The sequence below is a fragment of the Protopterus annectens genome, chromosome 6.part0 (genome assembly GCF_019279795.1).
Source record: "Protopterus annectens isolate FY-2018-M chromosome 6.part0, PAN1.0, whole genome shotgun sequence".
Classification (NCBI taxonomy): Eukaryota; Metazoa; Chordata; order Ceratodontiformes; family Protopteridae; genus Protopterus; species Protopterus annectens.
In genome coordinates this window covers 624266145-624286999 of record NC_056737.1, presented here as the reverse complement: position 1 = coordinate 624286999, position 20855 = coordinate 624266145, and the positions used below count along the sequence as shown (strand labels likewise).

General features: G+C 38.0%; 1 protein-coding gene across 3 annotated transcripts in view; it reads left to right on the top strand.

Moving 5' to 3' along the window:
• The window catches only part of MAP4K5 (mitogen-activated protein kinase kinase kinase kinase 5), a 2873315-nt gene that overhangs the window by 1741370 nt on the left and 1111090 nt on the right, over positions 1 to 20855 (top strand). The gene's annotated exons all lie outside the window — the stretch shown is intronic.

Genomic DNA, 20855 nt, shown 5'->3' with positions numbered 1-20855 from the left:
CTGAACAGGAGGAATCCAGTAGTCATTTTAGATAAATCCGCAATGTCCTTATATTCATGTGCTGGTTACATTAATGTTCTCCCAGGGGGCAGGAGATGTGCAAGGAGAACCCAGAGTGAGAACCAGGAGTCAGACGACTTCCCTCAGGATCCTAGTTCTAAGGATGTCAATTCAGTGCAGACAGTCAACCAGTCCCTGACTTTGATGTCTATCACACATGTGGCAAGTGGGAAGGCATGCTTGGAGTTTATCATGCCTTTGACTTCTAGCATATCCACAGAATCAGATAGAAGAAGATGACAGATCAGATGGAATACAGGCATCTGTTCTGGAGCACTGATTGATCATTGCACAAAGAGGAAAAGGTAGTACTCCCTTTGGTGATGATTTAGGTGGACATCAACTTTGCTAAGAAACAGGAGCCCGGGGCATCCCCATACTGTTTTCATATCCCCTATACTCACCCAGAGTTAGAAGACCCAGCCCTCTGAGGTCATTGTCAAGCAAGATGTTCTGCTTAGTAGAGCAACATTCCCTGACCCTCCCTGCCATCCTTTCAAGATTGAACTGAGCTGTCTCAAGAATTTTTGCAGTTCCCACAGAGCTTAAAGTGTGATCCAGCACAACCATCTATGCTTAATATCCAGCCTTCCAAAAGGAAGTGGAAACAATGTCCTGTGAGGGATCAGACCCTTTAGATTCAGAGGAAGGAGAAGAAGGCCTGGATTCCAATAGGTTGTAGATTTTTATCACTTTCTTCCCATCCAGTGTCTAGACTTTCATATGAATACTGTCTGTTCCTGGAGACTTCCCTGTTAATTAATTATATGTCAATGTTTTTATTTAAGCAAGTATTTTTTGATAACTCCAGGGCACAAAAATGTTAAGCACAATAACTTGAGCAGGAAGATAGAAAGGGTTCTCACCAGACTTGGGGAAAATAACCAGAGGTCCTATAGAAGTATTAGAGATAGTTCAGAAATTGTATGAACATGTGTAAAAAAGCAGAGGATTTGTGAAACCAAACAAAGCCATAAATGGAAATATTTTTGAAAGAATTATATCAACGATTCATAACCAATGACTTCTAAGATGGCTGCACACTGAGTAACAGCTTGATTTCAGATGTCCAAGTGTGAAAACAGAAAATGAGAAAAAAGGGCTATTTAAACTGACAGTTTGGGTAAAATTCAGTCAGTGGCTAGTAATTACACTCACTGGTTGCCAATAAGGAAGAAATTTGAAAAACCTGAAAGAAAATCATCCAGAAATGATGAAGAAAAAACTATGGCTGGGAAGAATCCTGTACCTGTTCAGCAAAAAGCAGTTCAAGTTTCAGATTTGGTACAGGAAAGGCTCCAAGCAATTTTGAGGATAAATTAATCAGCTATAACACTGAAGGAATATATAAACTCAAACAACAAAAGTTTTAAACAAGTACAAGAAGCTGTGAATAGCTATTCAGATGAACTGATAAAAATTATGAAAATCTGCGAATGAAACAAAAAAAAGGCTGACTGTGCATGAGGCTTCTCAAGAAGAGCCATTTCAAAACATAGTAGAGCTAAATGACCAGAGAAACTGGAAGTAACAGACTGTATTAATTTTATGAACGTACAAGTAAGCAACTGGACTGGTGTTCCACAGTAGGATTTATTAATTAAAAGAGCATGGTGTGTGTGTGTGCTCCAAACCTGTCCATGAGAAAGCAGCCAAGACCTAGAGTAGTAAAGATGCAGTCATACCCAGGAAAAAGAGTTGATCCTGACAAAACTGTGGCAGAAAGGTAATATATTAAAAATTGAAGACATCAGAACAGTGTTTGCTTAAAATGACTGATGTTATGTAGTCCAATCTCGCCTTCATTCTTACCCATGGGTTCGGAGCCGAACCTCAGCTTCGACTCGGCCATACTCTAGCTCGAAGTTTCAATTGTCTCATGGCTAAGAGGTATCCCATCTTGCAACAGGTCTATTCCCCAGATCTCATTTGCTGCTCGTTATGCTCAGATGTGGTCTCGCTTTTGGCCGTGGCTAAGTATACTGTTTATAAACTTTTTGTAAACTTTTGACTTGTTGCTCAAAAAAACTGTTTTCATAGCTCTGTGTCTGTGGTAGTGGTGTTATACTGCCTTTGTTTTGCTTCTCTTGCTGTTTTTGTGGCCTTTTCATTGGCCGTTTTGGTATCCCGTTCATTTCCTTTCTTCCCACGGGCTATGCCCATTTCAGTTAGAGGACCTAGTCCTCCCCATTGTTTCCATGTGGTCTTTGGTTTGGTGCTCCATTCTGTTAGCTTATTAGTGTTGTCGTGTCTGGCTAGTGTTGCTCTCCTGCCTTTGTTTCCCCGGGTTAAGCCCGTTTAAGTTAGAGGACCTAGTCCTCCCTGTAGTCTTTTTTTCTGCCGGTTACTAGGCCGTTGTTAGGTAGAGGCTCTAGTTTCCCATGCAGGGTTTAGTTGGGTCCAGTGTGTGTATGTATTGCTTTGTACCTATGTGTGTTCTCCTTTATTCATCATGTCCAAGGATTCTAAGGAACATAGGCCATCGGGTTTTAAAAAGTGTGTTGAATGCAACAATAAAATGTCTTTGACTGATGGGCACTCCATGTGCGTGTACTGCTTGGGAGCTATTCACCTCCAGGAGTCCTGCTTGTTTTGTCATTCCTTCAGTCCCCTTGTACTACAGGAGAGGAAGAACAAGCTCATTTTGAAAGGACTGCTTAAAAACACCTTCGAGGAAGACTTGGCTAAGCCTTCCAGTGCCTTATCCTCTTCAGCTAAAAAGGACAAAAAGACTTCTAAGAAGCGCTCTCTGGCTCCATCTGTTTCTTTGGAGCCGCCAGAGAAAGTTGTTAGAACAGCTTCTCCTTCTTCGTTTCCATTGCCTTCAGTGCCGACAAAAGGTAGTGTTTTGACTAAGTCCGTATCGGCTCCCAGTCTTTCGGAGCCAATCACGGATATTTTGGTTCGGAGCCGGTCTCCAGTTATTTGACCAGCTTCTCCTTCACACAAGTCCCCTTATGTAGGGAGATCCAGATCTCCAACTATATCCGCCAGGTCCTCTAGGACCCTTTCCGATGAGGATGTTGATAGAGTGGTGAAGAAACTGCTTCAGTCATCAGTGTTGGCCAAATTGATTTCGGCTCTGACCCAGTCGGCTCCGGAGCCTATGTCTACCCTAAATTCCCTTACCAACTCCTCCATGAGGATGATCTCATATGCAGCCGATGGAGCGAGTAGGGCAGCAGGTTCCGGAGTCTCTCTTAGGAGGCACTCCTGGTTGCGCCTGTGCAATTTAGCGGAGGCCTTCAAGTCTACTTTCACCAATGCCCCCTTTGACGTTTCATCGTTGTTTGGAACCAAGGTGAAGGACACTCTCACTAGGTGCGAGCAGGAAGGAAAAACCCTGTCTGCCGTGGGAGTCTGTTTTTCCATGCCTTCTAGACCTTACCCCAAGGGCTAGAAGGGTGGGAAAATGTGGTTCAGGAAGTCGCAGAGGTTTTTTTCAGGATGCACAAAGTGATTCCCCCTCCAGAGACAGGGGAGGGGTGGAAATTCAGGTAGACGCCGCCCTAAAGGCAGAGGAGGCCAGCGTAGTCAGGGGGACCGTGGTTCTCCCTACCAGCGCTCCTGAAGGGAGGCCCGACTGTGCATCTCTGGAGCCGGTCGAGGGTCGCATTTCTTTATTCCCAGAAGACTGATAAGATGTCATCCAAGACGAGTGGGTATTAAAGATAATTTTCAGAGGTTATCATATTCCCTTCTCTTCTCCTCCCCCACCAACCAAGAGAATCCCAGACGTTGCACCCAGTCACAGGGATTCTGCAACTTTAGAAATAAAAAAGTTGCTTTCAAAGAGAGCCATCCAGCCTGTCCCCACAGACCAAGTAGGATAAGGGACTTACTCCAGATTCTTTTTGGTGCCGAAAAGAACAGGGGACCTGAGACCCATCTTGGATCTCAGCCGATTGAACCTTCATGTACAAAAGTCCAGTTTCCGCATGATCACCTTACAGTCAGTTCTCCCTCTGTTAGGGAAAGATGTGTAGATGTGCTCCATTGAACTCAAAGATGCTTACTACCATATCAAGATGGACAGGGCATCGAGAAGTCATCTAAGGTTCCAGCTGGGAGCCAGTCATTTTCATTTTCGCGCTCTGCCCTTTGGTCTCACTACAGCCCCCAGGGTGTTCACCAAATGCATTGCAGTGGTAACGGCTCACTTGAGACATCAGGGATTCCAAGTGTTTCCATACCTGGACGACTGGCTCCTTTCTGCCACCATCAGACATCTACTTTTACAGACCAGGGATGCCACCATTACACTGTGCCAAAGTTTAGGAATTACTCTAAATTGGAAAAATCTGCCTTGTTGCCCTCGCAGCGTGTCACTTTTATCGGTGCCGAACTAGATACGGTGCTTATTAGGGCCTTCTTACCAGAAGAAAGAATTCAGGCTCTACAACAGCAGGTCTGCTCCTTACTACCATTGAGGAAGGTCAAGGCAAAAGTGGTCCTCAAGTTATTATTAGGGACCATGGCTGCCACGATCATGCTAGTTCCCCTTGCCAGACTACACGAGGGTTCTGCAGTTGCTGCTTTTCACCCAATGGTCACTACAGCATCTTCCACTCTCCCAGTCTGTTCTGATTACGGACACGTGCAAGCATGATCTATGCTGGTGGCTTCAGGCCAGCAATCTCAACGTGGGCAAGCCTTTTGTTCCATCTTCTCCGATTGCCACGGTGACCATGGATGCCTCCCAGATCGGGTGGGGGGGCATTATCTTGGCAGGACAGTCCAAGGCATGTGGCAGGATCATGAGACCCATTTGCATATCAATGTCTTGGAGATGAGAGCAGTGCTATTAGCGTTGCAAGCACTTCAGAGCTTTCTCCCTCTAGGGACAATTGCAATCTACACAGACAACATGTCAGTGGTATGGTATCTGAACAAACAGGGAGGAACCAAATCATACCCCCTTTGCAGAGAGGCACTTCGAGTTTGGCAGTTGGCGGTGTCTTCCCAATGCTTTCTAGTTGCAAAGCATATACCAGGGAAGTCCAACGTGATTGCCGACAGGCTGAGCAGAGCTATCCTAATACCTCATGAGTGGTCCCTGAACAGTTATGTTGCGGAGAAGGTATTCCACAGATGGGGGTCAGCCTTGCTGCAATCTATTTGCCAGCCCTCGCAATGCCAAATGCAGCAGCTATTTCACCTTTATCCCCCCGGAGGGGGAGACACCCCAGGGACGCTCTGGTTCACGATTGGCCCTCCGGTCTTCTCTATGCCTTTCCACCATTACCTCTGATATCAAAGGTCATACAGAAAGCACAGTCTTTGGGAAGCAAAATGATCCTCATTGCCCCACACTGGCCTCGTCAGATTTGGTTTCCCTTCCTTCAACCCTATCTAATGGACAAGCCCTGGATTCTAGACCCATCTCCAGATTTGCTGACTCATATGTCAGGACAGTTCCATCCTCCCATCCAGACCCTCAAGTTGACAGCTTGGCTGCTCCAATTCCGTCCTTAGTCAGGTTTCATGATTTTTCCCCGGAAGTGGTCCATATTCTATCACCTTCCCACAAGCCTTCTACAAGGAAGATTTATTCCAGTAAGTGGAAGAGATTTTCTATTTGGGCCCGTGAGAGATATATTGATCCTTATACAGTGCCTATTTCGGCAATATTAGAATTTCTTTCTCAACTGTTCAGTCACGGGTCAGCTGCAGCAACCATTAAAGTGCAACTGGCAGCGATTTCTACCTTTCACTTTGCTAATGAGCCCTACCTTATGGCTCATAGGCTTTGTAGGGCTTTTCTGAAAGGGACATTGTTACTCCGACCTACAGTCTTTGATCCAGTAATGCCATGGGACCTCAATTTTGTATTACAGAAGCTCACCTCAACTCCCTTTGAGCCTGCAGCTATGTGTAACATTAAATTCTTGTCATGGAAAACAGTATTCTTGGTAGCCATAATTTCAGCTAGGCGGGTCTCTAAACTCCAAGCATTATCGATTAAGCCACCTTATTTGGTGTTTCACAAAGATAGGGTCTCCTTAAGAACCAATCCTTCCTTTGTTCCAAAGGTTGCCTCTGTTGTCAATATCAACCAATCCATTGAGTTGCCTGTGTATTTTCCTGAATTCTCCAACAATGCAGAATTTAAGTTTCATCAGCTAGATGTTCATAGACAATGCGTTTCTATTTACATAGGACAAAAGATTTCAGGAAATCAGATCAAATGTTTGTCTCGTTTTCAAACACTAGACTTGGGGTTCCTGTTTCTAAGGTAACCCTGTCTCACTGGATCTCTGATTGCATCTCATTTATTTATGCTTCCAGTGGCAAAGAACTACCCTTTAAAGTGAAGGCTCATTCTACATGATCTGTGGCTACCTCAACTGCGTTTCAGGCTAGGATGCCTATGGATGATATTTGTGCTGCAGCAACATGGGCTTCACCTCATACCTTTATTAGTCACTACAAATTAGATCTGGTCTCTAGAGGCAGATCTTCATTTGGTTCCAAAATGCTTGAGTATTTTTCACTGAGTCACCCAAGATCAAGGTGCTAGGGATGCTGTCCCATGGGTAAGAATGAGGGCGAGATTGGACTACATAACATCAAGAAGTTATGTACTCACCATAACGTTCAATGTATGTAGTCCATCTCGCCTTACATTCTTACTAACCCTCCCTCCTACTCCCTCCTGGAGGACCTGGAGGTATAGTCTCTAGGTGTCCGTAGTCCTTTTTGTTAAGATTGTTCTTCTCAGTGTGTGTGTGTGTGTGTGTGTCTGTGTGTCTGTGTGTGTTTGTGTGCGAGCGCGCTTGCAGCAAACAAGATCTGGGGAATAGACCTGTTGCATGATGGGATACCTCTTGGCCACAAACCAATTGAAGACTTCGAGCTAGAGTATGGCCTAGTTGGAAACCCACGGGTAAGAATGTAAGGCGAGATGGACTACATACATCGAATGTTATGGTGAGTACATAACTTATTGTTTTCTGTATGCCAGCCTAAAGACAAGCACGTTTATCCCAGCAATCAAGGAATTTTGAGAGGCAGGTGTGAGATTCAAGCTGTTTTTAGAATATTTTTCTCCTGTAGAATGAAAAGACATTTTTTGATGCAGAACAGGCTCAGGAGGAAATATTGAACATATATCCAACTGTGAGTAAGCCATAAAACACAAGAAGATTCTGCTAGTCTTTTTTTTTTCTTTTGACAACAAAACTAATGGAAAAATGTTGCCATTGCAAACTTTTTTCCAGGGTTCCAAAGAAATATGCTTGAGAGACTGAGAAAGCACACGAGTTAACTGGAACAAACAGGAGTACCTTGGATGTAAACAAGAGTCCGGTGATAGGAGATGTCCAGGAAGAAGACCACTAACACAGAAATTAGTGAATAAATGAGAGACTATAAAGGGTCCGTCACATTTGTGAAATATGGCCTTGCAAGAAAAAGTGGCTGAGTGAGAGAGAGAGACTGGAATTTTGTTGACTTAGTTAAACTTGTAGGCATTCAGAAAATACACCACTTTATCATTAAAATTTAGAAGAACAATTTTTGTTCTTAGTATTTGTATAAAATATGTCATGACATACGTTGCATGTAATATAATAAAGCATTGCTATATATTGTTCAGTCTGGGTTTTTTTTTAATGTGAGGGGAGTCTGAAAGTGACTGCTGTATATGTTAAAGATATTAAAGTAAAATATATTACATTTAATGAGTACTTTTTTAGTTACAAGAAATAAAGGCTTTAAGTTAATGGAATGTGATCTTGTGCTGGTGGGGTAGGGTGTACACGCTTAGCTGATTATATTATATGTATTATTTAATTATTTATCTGTCCTTGTTGACCTGAAGGGTCCAACTAGACAATTGCCCCTTTTTTTTGGAGGAGAGGTGAGAAAAGCTCAGGTACAATACTTAATGCAGTTTGATTATAAATGTAAATGTTATATACATACATTAGTTTCATATATGCAAAAATGACTAGTTGTTTTTGCTACAAAATGTTTTATACAGCATCTAGTGTACAACTCTTTATCCAGCACTCAGATCTCCCACACATTTTGGCTTAATCATTTCTTCTATGCTAATAACAGAAAAAAATAATTTCTTCCATACTGCATATCAGAAAAGACATACCCTGGGATTCATCAACGCCTCCACTAAGTGTACACCACTCTGAATGAACAGGCAACACAAGCGTAACTCACACCTTCTTCCTCCTAATTTTAATTTTCCTACTGATTTTCTTGTAGCCTTAAATATAGATGAGGACTCACTAAGTTTACCACAAAGTGTAGACTACATGTACACTTAGTGTAATATTTCTGAGTGACTAGAAAGCACAAAAAATGTGGAAGGATGTTCTTGAATATAGATCATGTACACTTAATATAGGACTTAATGAATCTGGCCTGTAGTGGTTTTTAAAGTGGTTCTCAAAGTTTGTCACAGATGCAGACTTGTTTCATAAAACTTTGATTATTTTTATAATGTGTTGTCTGATACACATTTGCTTAGATGATGTTACGACACACGGAAAGAAAAATGAGGAGGCTGTTGGTGATGTAAAGATGAGAGAATGGGTTGGGGTAAAAGTGATAACACAAAATAAGGGAGAAAAAGAAAAGGTTAAAGGCGAGACATGGAGCAAAAGAGAAGGAAGTTTAACCTGGAGGAAGACATGAGCATATCCATGCCTGATACATGTGCTGTTTGAGTTGACTTTTAAATTACTTTTAGTTGTTTTGGAATAATGTTCCAGATTTTTGAAACACTGTATGAATATACTGCATTGCCTGCTATATTATTTGACTAGTTTATAGTTGGAAGATATTTTTCTCTAGAGCAGAGGACTCTGTCATGATACCTTTTGATGCTGGGCAGTTTTTTCTGATTGAATAAGTTTGTGGGATATTTAGAAGTTGCATGTAGTTGAAGTAGTTTGGTACCATGTTGTTGATTTTATGGCTTAGCAGTGGTGCTCCCATGTTGTTGATTTTATGGCTTAGCAGTGGTGCTCCATATAATTATGATTTGCTGCAAATTTTTCTATTTTATTGTAGCAGGATGACAGTTTGGCTAAGTTTGCAGTGCTTAGGTTAGTGAGTATTGCTGACTCATATTGCAGTGATGGCAGTATGTAGCTTAATGCTAGTGTTTTTCTACTAGGAATTGTTATTAGAATAACTGATAATAAATGGTAATTTTGTTCTTGGTATTGTTTTGGGGTAAAAAGCATGAGTTTTGTTTAACTAGGGTTTAAAGGTAATTTAGCTTGTTACAGGCAAGCTTTCATCCTGATGGAAAAGAGTGTTGTGCCTAGTTGGAGTACATTTAATGGAGAAGCTGAACAGATGACTGTTGCATCATCAGCATGGGTTGTGATGGTATTCAGTTTGTTTATAAATGTATTGAATAGTAGTAGAGTTATACAGAACCCTGAACTACACCTGCTGTGATGTTTTGAAAATAGGAGAGATACTCTACTGCTATTTCATGACTTGCTGTCTCTCTGAAAGATAGCTGAAGAACCATGAGAGGGAACATTAAGACCATCCAAGGGAGGAGAGTTCATTTAGCAGATGTTGGTGGGTTACTGTGTCGAATATGGCTAGGTTTAAACAAATAGAGCTGAGATTAATTTGCCTTTATTTCTGTGGAAATTCATAGTACTGATGAGGTGCAAGAATGCAGTGGTGGTACTTTGATGGTGGGTCAGAAACTGTGCTTGGATGTTTGATAGAAGACTGTTTGTGTTGAGGTAGCACTTAAGCTGTGTATGGATACGTTTTAAATATATAATTAAGATAAGTTCCCTTATTTTTACAAGGGTGGATGTATGAATTGATCTCCTTGGCTTGAACTATGAACATTTTTTAAGCAAGTAGGCTTGCAAAATTAAGGCATAATGATGAAAGGCATGAAAATGCTAAGTGTCTTTTATCTGCAAAGTCATTAGCTTATTTTGTTTTCCATTAGTAAATGCTGTCAGTGGGAGACATGAAGTCTGCAGTTGGCTAGAAGATGTCTGTACTTTGTGTTCTGAGTGAAATGTATATGTATTCTTTCAAGTAACTGCAAAGTTGTTAGCAGTTTTTTTCTTATTGGTAAGTACTTTTACTTGGAGATGAGCTTGCCTGCAGCTAAAAGTATTTAGTCTTGGGAGGTCTGAACACTCTTTGGTGAGAGAAATGCAAAATTTAAATGTACTGTGTCAAATGGTTGCATTGGGCTATTGGCTTTTGTTGTTCTCACATAAAAAAATTATTCAAGTCCATGGACAAGGCCCATGCTACCAGGGCCTTGGCTTCATCTGTGGCTTTTTAGAAAGGGTTGGATTCTACAAGTATTAGAGAAGCAGCTACCTGGTCCTCTGTACATACTTTTACAAAGCACTACAATCTTGTGTCCTTCTCTTAAGTCTAGATCAGGCTTTGCTAGGACCATTCTCCAGGTCTGCTGGGCCATTCACCTTCCACCTCCCAAATGTTGTAAGCTAGGGTATTCTACCCATATTGCTAGGGCTACTGTAGCAGCGATCAGAATGATGAGCATATTGTAGTTGTGTGAGTAAACTTTTAAGAGTAGATGTTCAAGGTACATCAGCAAGCAGTAGCCCCTCCCTTCCTCCATCCCTTTTATTATTATTATTATTATTATATTATTTTATTATTATTTTTTTTATACCATGGTGTATATATATTTTTACTTCTAGCTATATCCTGTATCAAGACTCGACCTTCCTCTCTCAGTTGGCATGAAAGCTCTGAAGGGCTTGGCAGTGAAACCTGTGTTTTAATTAGCTCAGCTCGAGCTGCCTAATGGATTGAGTGCATGGAAGGTGCCCGGAAATTTTGTAAGCCATCCGGCTGCTATATCCGTAGCTGGATATAACTTGTAGAGCTAAGGCTGCTGCATCAGTGACCATTCAGACAACTACTGTTATGGTAAGGTTTACCTGCACAAATATATTTTCCACTTTATTATTATATAATTCTGTTTTGTTTTAAAAATGCATATATATTTATGTTTGTTAACTTTTTATTTAATATACTTGCTATTTACTATGGCTGTTAATCCATTTGGGAATTCTAACTTAGTAATGTGTTTGCATGCTTAATACTGCTTTTAAGCAGTTATGTGTTTTTTTATGACTCGTACTGGGAAACTGAAGTCAGTTACTAGGGACTTTCCTTGTGCATGTAGAGCTGTGACTTAGTCACGCCTATTATTTGCTTCATTTTGAAGTTCTGACAGGAAAACATAGTACTTTTTTCACTTTTTTCTTCATTTATATATTTACTACTGCTTTAAGAATGCTGTAGCTATTTCTGTCATTACCTTGTGATTTTACTGCAAATTACTTTGCATTTTCTGCAGAGATTTTTTTTTTCATTTCTGACAAGGAAATCTGTAAGTAAATGTTTATTTATGCTGCTCAAAAGGTTTCAATTTGATTTAAGAGCATACACTTGTTTTTTTTTTTGTTTTGTTTCTTTTTTACACCATTCGGACTAGTGAATTTTACTTAGTACTTTTTCTTTACTGCACTGTTCAAGTTGTAAAACAAGGGTTAGCATATTATAAACTGTTTCTGCTATATTTTATGCAGTTTTGCCCTATTTCCTGTGTGAGGACATATCTTACATTTTATATTGTTGCTGACTTTAGTTAGCCCTTAATAGTGTCAATATTATTATTCTGAATGCCGTTGACTTAATGGATCCTGCCACAGCCCCCCCTGATCAAATCCAGTTGCACCTAAAAAAAAAAATCAAGAAAAACATGCCTCAGCCATTGGTTTGTGAATCTGTTGTCTTAAGCCAGCCTTCAGACCGTTTACCTTTTCACCCTCTGGTGTGTGCCAACAGCCCTGTTTGGTGTGGAGATCAGATACATCCACTGGGAGTATCTCATTATCTGGTTCAGGTACTGGAGAAAAAAAAAAATATAATAAAAGTAGATATTTATTTAGGCATAAATGCAACAAAATTCAAACCAGTTTCGGCTATCCAACCTTCATCAGTGAAAAAACATTTGTGATGCCAATTATTTCATGAATATTTATAGAAACTGCCAACCAATGGAAACATGGTTTGGTCCATCCCAAATACTAATTTGCAGTCACATTCAAATCACTGTATACCCTTAATGTAATAGAGGCATTATAAACATAGTAATAGTACATCATATGTCTGATACAGATTTCCATCAAATGTACAACATGTAATAATTTATAAAGTTATATATTATATATGAATTTAATATTATACAGACCCCTGATCAGAAATTCTTTAAAACTGCATCCAAAGTATAATCATACACTGTAGGCAAAGTAAAGGATCCACAGAAACATATAAACCTGCGGTATGTTAATGTATAGTCTCTTATCAAATAACACTATAGTGTTAATATATAATTCTGTCACATAATTATATCACAAACACATAGGATATTCAATACCAGATACATAATTATACATAATAGACAGCCTCAACATGAAAGCATGTAATTATATTCAACCAGTAGGGTTTAACAATAGTACATAATATTGAGACCCACATGATAATCTCACAAATATATTTTGTGAAAAGACAATATGATATTAAAATACATTAATATATGGCAAGATATGTTTAAACAGACTATTAGGTAGATTCTGTTACCATTTACATATAGGCTTAACAATGGCAGCATACAAATCTAAGGCCCTCATTATTATCTAGCACATATATACAAATAATTTTACATTTGAAATATATCAATATGCATAGACAAGGCATGAACAATGTCAATTGTATAATAAATTTTACCAATAGGCTTTAACAATGGCAGCATACAAATACAAGGCCCTCATTATTATCTAGCACAAATAATATTTTATTCGAAATATATCAGTATGCATAGACAAGGCATGAACAATGTCAATTGTATAATAAACCACATAGATGAAGGGCCCATATCTTATTTCCATAAACATAGTTCATAACTATAGATATGTATATTCTTATTATATTTTAAACATTTCTTGTATGTATAATGTTTCCTGCATGTGTTTTCCCATTTATCTTTCACAAAAATATATTATAGGTGGTCATTAAGACCCGGGGGAAATAATGCCCCAAGATGAGTGATCCAGTATTTTTCTTTATGGTTCAAAATACTATGCCAACCCTGTTGATTGCTCCTATCACTAGTAATTTTGTCAATAATCATGAACATAAATCTAGCATTGGTATGTTTCAAAGTGTGTTTGTAGAGAGCATTAGTCTCTTTTTTGTTTTTGATGTCACTTTTATGTTCACTCATTCTTACCCTAAGTGATCTTGATGTTTTGCCTACATAGAATGCTGAACATTGACAAGTAGCTAAGTACACAACCCAGCTGCTACTGCAGTTACCAAAGACTCTTAGATCATATACTCTACTTGTATTGGCACTAGTGAATTGTTTGAGTTTACTAACCTGGTTACAAGATCCACAATGCCCACATGGAAAAGTTCCCAAAAGTCGGTCTCCAGTCATGGTCATCTGTTTATAAATAGCACCCCCACTTTCTTTGTGCTTATAGTGTGAGAACAGAGCACCTAGCGTTTTGCCCTGTCTATATGAAAACTGACATTTTTGTCCCAAAATATTTCTTAATTCTTCATTTGCTAAGAGTATGTTCCATTTAGAATCCAAAATATTTCTGATTACATTATGATTTCATCCATATGTAGTAACAAACCTCAGTGTATGTTCAACCCTTGTAGTTTTATGTTTTTTGTATTGTAACAACATGTTCCTGTCCTGATTAGCAGACCATGTACTAGCTGCAAGTATATCAAATTTGTTATATCCCCTATCCAAAAATCTATTCTGGAGGTCCAATTTTGCTTCCTCAAAGTCATTTTGAGATGAACTAATGCGTTTAATCCGCAAAAATTTAGATTTTGGTATGTTGCGGATGGTGTGACGTGGGTGCATGGTGGAAGCATGGAGCAAGATGTTATATTGTGGATATTTCCTAAATGTCTTAGTACTTAGGGTATGATCGTCCTTCCTATAAACCGTAACATCCAAAAAAAAATGATGTCCAAGTTATATGTTACTGTAAACTCTATACCCCATATATTGTCATTCAAATATTTCACAAACTCTTGTAAATATGTGGAATCTGCACGCCACACCATCCAGCAATCATCCAAATAGCTGTGCCATATGTCAGTTTCAACCATATATAGATTATGTAATGGGTTGTAAATCATGCACTCTTCAAAGTATGCCATAAATAGATCTGCATATATGGGGGCAAAGGATGCCCCCATAGCTGTACCTTGAAGTTGCCAATAACACTCCCCTTGAAAGTAGAACACATTCATATTTAACACATGTTCAGCCATACATACAAGTAGTGTATTGAACCCTGCTGGATATAATCCTGATTGTTCCAACTAGTGTTGGAGTGCTTGTAAACCCGTCCAGTGAGGTATGCTGGTGTATAAAGATTTAACATCCAAAGTGCACATAAGCCAGTGTGGTTCCAATTGAATATCTTCTATGATTTGCAGAAACTGAGTTGTGTCCTTCAATCTGGCCCTGACCACTGTAAGTAATGGTTTCAAATGTTGTGTCAAGAACACTGATAAAGGTTCTGTAAGGTAACCTATACCAGACACAATGGGTCTTCCTGGTGGTTTGGAAATGGATTTGTGTATTTTAGGAAGCAGATATAAAATCTGTTTTTGGGGATCTGTTACTAATAAATGTTTGACCGTGTTATTGGTAATAATTCCTTCTTCTTCTGCCAAACTCAGGAAAGTGTCTATCTCTTTTTTAAAATTAGGGGTTGGATTAATGGGAATATGCATTTAACATCTGGTATTTGAAAGCTGTTCCTGACCCTCATTCAAATAGTAACCCATATTCATAACCACAACCGCCCCTCCTTTATCTGCTGGTAATATAGCAATGTTGTGATTGTTTCTCAGTTCCTCTAAAGCCATTTTTTCAGATAAAGAAATATTATGACCCATAATATGAGATTCCATATATGGAAAATGTAAATCCCTGAGGACTGATTGTTGGAATATAGACACATGTTTGTTCATTGGAGGTTGGAATTCAGATTTCCAAAATCTGATTTCATTAGATCTTTGAGATGTTTGTGAGGTCTGTTCTGAAAAAAACAGTTTTAGATTCAAGTTACGACAAAAGTTAATCACATCTGACACAATATTGTATTCATTAGAAAAAAAGCCTGGTACAAATCCAAGACCTTTATTTAGTAACTTTTCTTGTTCTTCAGTCAATGCAACATCCGACAAATTTAAAACATTCTTGTATTCATTGTCCGTTATCTCAACAGCGTTTGTATCAGTCCCTATACAGAGCCTATTCTGCTTCCCATGTTTATGTTTGCGGCCACCCCGCCGCCTTTTTCTACATCTAAAGGGTGTGCCGAGTTGTACTTTTTGCACATAGGTGACTCCTGGGGCTGGACACTTTCATTGTCCGTGTAGGAGGATTCCTCTCCTGAAGTGCTTGCAAAAGATCTATCATTAGATTTCAGAATGGACCTAGGCCTCTTCCTAGTTCTACCCCTTGCTGTGCCCTGTCTGGCATCCACAAATCTAACCAACCTATGTGATTCAAATGGGCGTCCCCTTTGGTAATCAGTGATATCCCTGTTGAATTTTTTAATTTTCCTCTCCCTTGTTTGTTTATCATAGTTGGCCAATTCCTTTGACAGCTTGATCACTGAGCCGTCATATATAGATAATGATTCATATTTCTTACATTCCTCACAGACTACTTTAACTTCCGACAAGTTAATATCAATCATTCTCTCATAACATGAGGCAAGAATTTTGACAAACATCATGGATGCTTGTTGTAAAGCTGTATTCCATTCTGTGGTTAGTCTCTCTTCAGATATACCAACCAATGGCTGCAAACGTATTCTCAGACCCCTAGGGGCCATATCTTTATTGATATATGCATGAAATAATCTAAGGTGCCAAATATTTGCTCTAAGGTTTTTTAAACCCTTGCTTAAGTTACTGAAAGCCATATCACAGCCATCCGATGGATGTTAATAGTGTCATTCAGATTACTGCCTGAGATGTTGTCTATCCCAAAGACACCTATGTCATCCCGATCGGCACATAATCCTTGAAGAATTTTTTCCAAATCCATTTGTATTTATAGGTATCTAAAATATAAGGTAAATTGGCCAAATCAGTATATTGGGCCCAGAAATATTGGTCAAGCTGCCAAATAAGTCAGCCACTTATTAATCAATTTTTAATGTAAGAGAACAAATATAGAAAAGGGTAGATCCTTGATACCAAAGAGCTGATATACTAAGATTGAGGATGTCAGTCAGGGAACAACAACGTTTCAAAGTCCAAAAAGAGAACTAGCCCAAACTAACAGCACATAAGTTTGACATTAGTTCCTATTCCCAATAATATCCATAGAGTATCAGAAAATCAGTTTCAGTTACCTACAAAAAACACGACATTATAAGCCAAGTTTGGAAACTGTATACAATAAGTTTAAATACATATGTCTTTTAGATTTAAATATTAATAAAATAATCCAATCCTATGAAACTGGGATCTTCTCTAGTTATTCATAAGTTCTATACAGATACTCTGTCCATAAGGATAGGACATCTCCAAACTATAGCATGAAATATTACACAGGAAATGTCTAGTAGATATCTTGAAGATCCTAACAATTCAACCATGTGATATTCCTATTAGTTTAATTTCTTCTTCTAAAAGATCTATGCTTATATGTCATAAGTTATTGAACTTATATAATATGAACAACAAGGTAGAAGACAGTGGATTAAACACAATCACATATTTTTTTCTGGTGTAATTATATTGACCCATCTCTAGATCTTGAGATATCTCACTCCACCCTGTATGATTGTTTTTTTTTTAGTAGTAACAGCAGTGTCCTTAAATGTTAATGGAATATATAGAACAGTGTTACCATATGATATTCACAATAACTGAATGGATTTAGATTTTATTTTATTTTACATTTGTTGACCGGGCTAGTCCAGCTGGATTAATGTCCATTTTCAGTGGAGGCCCGGGGAGAAAAGCTCCAGAGGATTGAAACAGTTATTGGGAATACAATTGTATTATAGAAAGGGAAAAAGTGTAAGTACAAATATTAAATATCTTCACTAATTCAGTGAGGTCATAAGTTAGAACTAGCAAACAATATAATAAGGTATCAAATCTAAACAAAAAATTTTTTTTTTTTTTTTTTTTTTTTTTTTGAGTTAAGTAATATTTACAACAAAGGGATAATAACTCAGTTGGAGTAAAAGATGAAAAGCAAGTGGTTGAAAAAGTTTATAACAAATATGAGGGTGTATACAGGCTAGTCTGGGTTGGTACAAGAGCAAAGCCAGAATTTATTAAGGTGTATGAAAAGTTGTTTCTTGAATAGTTGGAGAGTAGGCAAAGAGGACAAAGTGGATGGAAGATTGTTCCATATTTTGCCTATTGAGTTAGAGAAAAGGGAATTGCCTGCTGAATTCATAATTTTGGTACTATTAACAAGTAATTTATCAGAGGAGCGTAGTTGTTTCAGGTTGATATAAGGAGTCAGGAGGTTGGAAAGAGCTGGTGTTTTAGAAGATTGGTGTAGAATTTTGTATGCTATTAAGAGTTGTTGAAAAATGAGCTTGTTGGGGAGTTCCAGCCAGTGTAGTTGTTTTAGGTTTATACAGTGATGAGCTCTGTATTGAGAGGAGGTGGCAAAGCGGGCAATATTGTGGTAAGATGTAGTAAGTTTCTTAAGGTTACTTTTGGATAGATTAGTGTAAATAGATGAAGCATACAGAAGGGTAGAGAGAAGGTGTGTTTGGGCTAAGGTTATCCTAGCTTCAGGTGTGAGGAAGGGCTTTATTCTGTATAGGGATCCAATCTTTTTATTAACAGCTTTTATTGTAGTGTTGATATGGCAATCATAGTTGAGATTATTCTCGATAATAACACCAAGAAGTTTGGTTGAGGAGTCAGGAGAGATTACTGTGTTGTCAGTTGAAGTAATACAGAAGTTTGTCAAAGTAGTTTTACGGGTGGGTGGGAAGAGTAATAATTTAGTTTTTTTGGGGTTAAGGAGTAGACAGCGGTTGGAGAACCACTGTTCAACAGTTGAGAAGGCTGATTGAGATTGAAACTGGAGTTCAGTTTGAGAAGAGGCAGTACAGATTATTGTGGAGTCATCTGCATATTGTATGCAGGTAGTATTAGGAAGAGATGATTGAAGGTCATTAATAAAGATAGAAAAGAGAAGAGGGCCTAGGATAGACCCTTGAGGTACTCCTAAAGATATAGGAAGGAGAGTAGAGAGAGAATTTTTCCAGAGTACAGCTTGCTGACGATTTGCAAGATAGGAAGAAAACCAGGTAAGGGAAGAAGGCTCCAAGGCCAGAGATTTTAGAGTGTACAAGAGAAGATACATGCATATACCAAACTTAAGTTATATAACAGTTTTCAACTGTTCTGTGTATGTTTATATTAAGTAGTTTAAGTAGGTTCCACATTCATAAATGCACTCCAGACTTGTCAAAAAATATTGGTTTGAGTCTAGTCTCTAAGTGACAGGCCCGAATTACAGCCCTAGCCAAAATATATAGAGTTTACCTATTCAAAGATAGATCGTGCATCACACAAAACTTTTGTATAGTGAAAACACTGTAATTCCCTTTTTAAAAGTTATGCACATAATGCCTGAACCTAGCAAACCATAAACATTCAATAAGAAAAGTTTTGCTTAACTAAATATCAATATTGGGTTAATATAGAAAGAAAGAAATATTTATAATGCACAATGCTTCCTTAATACATAAATTCCTTCCAACAACCATCAGAAATAAGAACAAAAATGCTTCATTTTTCCAAGTCCATATTTTAAAACTGTTACTCGGATAAAGTTCTAGTCCCCTCATTTTTAGTCGGCCCTGATGTAACTTTTGCCTTGTTCGTATAAGATACCAAAAGCTTTTTTCAAAACACAGTACCTGATATTCCGTAAGTTCTAATTCTTGTACAGTCAAAAACAGATAATACCTCTCTGCTCAACCCCGTGTCTCAACGAAAAGTGATCTGTTATACACCAAAAGCAAGAGGTAGACCCGTACATTACCCAAATGTACTTGTTTTTTGTAAAAATAAGTAATCCAGAAAATGGCCGCCCAGCATCATTCATAGGATCATTTCGATGTTGTAGTTACACCAATACAACCAGGTTGTTCCAAACTTCGACACCACACCAAAATAAAACAAAATGTAGAAAAAAGAAATGAATGGCTTAGATCCTTAAATTACCAAAAATTGTATCCGATACTGTTCCTTCTGATTGCAAAACGTCTTTTCGCAAATAGTATTTTGAACCATAAAGAAAAATATTGGATCATTCATCTTGGGGCATTATTTCCCCCGAGTCTTAATGACCACCTATAATATATTTTTGTGAAAGATAAATGGGAAAACACATGCAGGAACCATTATACATACAAGAAATGTTTAAAATATAATAAGAATATACATATCTATAGTTATGAACTATGTTTATGGAAATAAGATATGGGCCCTTCATCTATGTGGTTTATTATACAATTGACATTGTTCATGCCTTGTCTATGCATACTGATATATTTTGAATACAATATTATTTGTGCTAGATAATAATGAGGGCCTTGTATTTGTATGCTGCCATTTTTAAAGCCTATTGGTAAAATGTATTATACAATTGACATTGTTCCTGCCTTGTCTATGCATATTGATATATTTCAAATGTAAAATTATTTGTATATATGTGCTAGATAATAATGAGGGCCTTAGATTTGTATGCTGCCATTGTTAAGCCTATAGGTGAATGGTAACATAATCTACCTAATAGTCTGTTTAAACATATCTTGCCATATACTAATGTATTTTAATATATTGTCTTTTCACAAAATATATTTGTGAGATTATCATGTGGGTCTCAATATTATGTACTATTGTTAAACCCTACTGGTTGAATATAATTGCATGTTTTCATGTTGAGGCTGTCTATTATGTATAATTATGTATCTGGTATTGAATATCCTATGTTTTTGTGATATATTATATTTATGTGACAGAATTATATATTAACACTATAGTGTTATTTTGATAAGAGACTATACATTAACATACCACAGGTTTATATGTTTCTGTGGATCCTTTACTTTGCCTACAGTGTATGATTATACTTTGGATGCAGTTTTAAAGAATTTCTGATCAGGGGTCTGTATAATATTAAATTCATGTATAATATATAACTTTATAAATTATTACATGTATATTTGGTGGAAATCTGTATCAGACATATGATGCACTATTACTATGTTTATAATGCCTCTATTACATTAAGGGTATACAGCGATTTGAATGTGACTGCAAATTAGTATTTGGGATGGACCAAACCATGTTTCCATTGGTTGGCAGTTTCTATAAATATTCATGAAATAATTGGCATCATAAATGTTTTTTTCACTGCGGAAGGCTGGATAGCCAAAACCGGTTTGAATTTTGTTGCATTTATGCCTAAATAAATATCTACTTTTATTATTTTTGTTTCCAAGTGTTTATATGCTGCAAATGCTGGCCACTTATCTTTTACTATGTAATGGTATGGCCGAGCATACCGTACTTGCGAGGCGTTTTGGTTTCTTGTGTCAGGTACTGGAGAACCAAACCCTTTAGGTGCAGGAGAGGTACAGGGTAAGAGACCCTTTGACAGACATAATACTCTGACCCCAGAAATTTTGCTCTGCAGTATA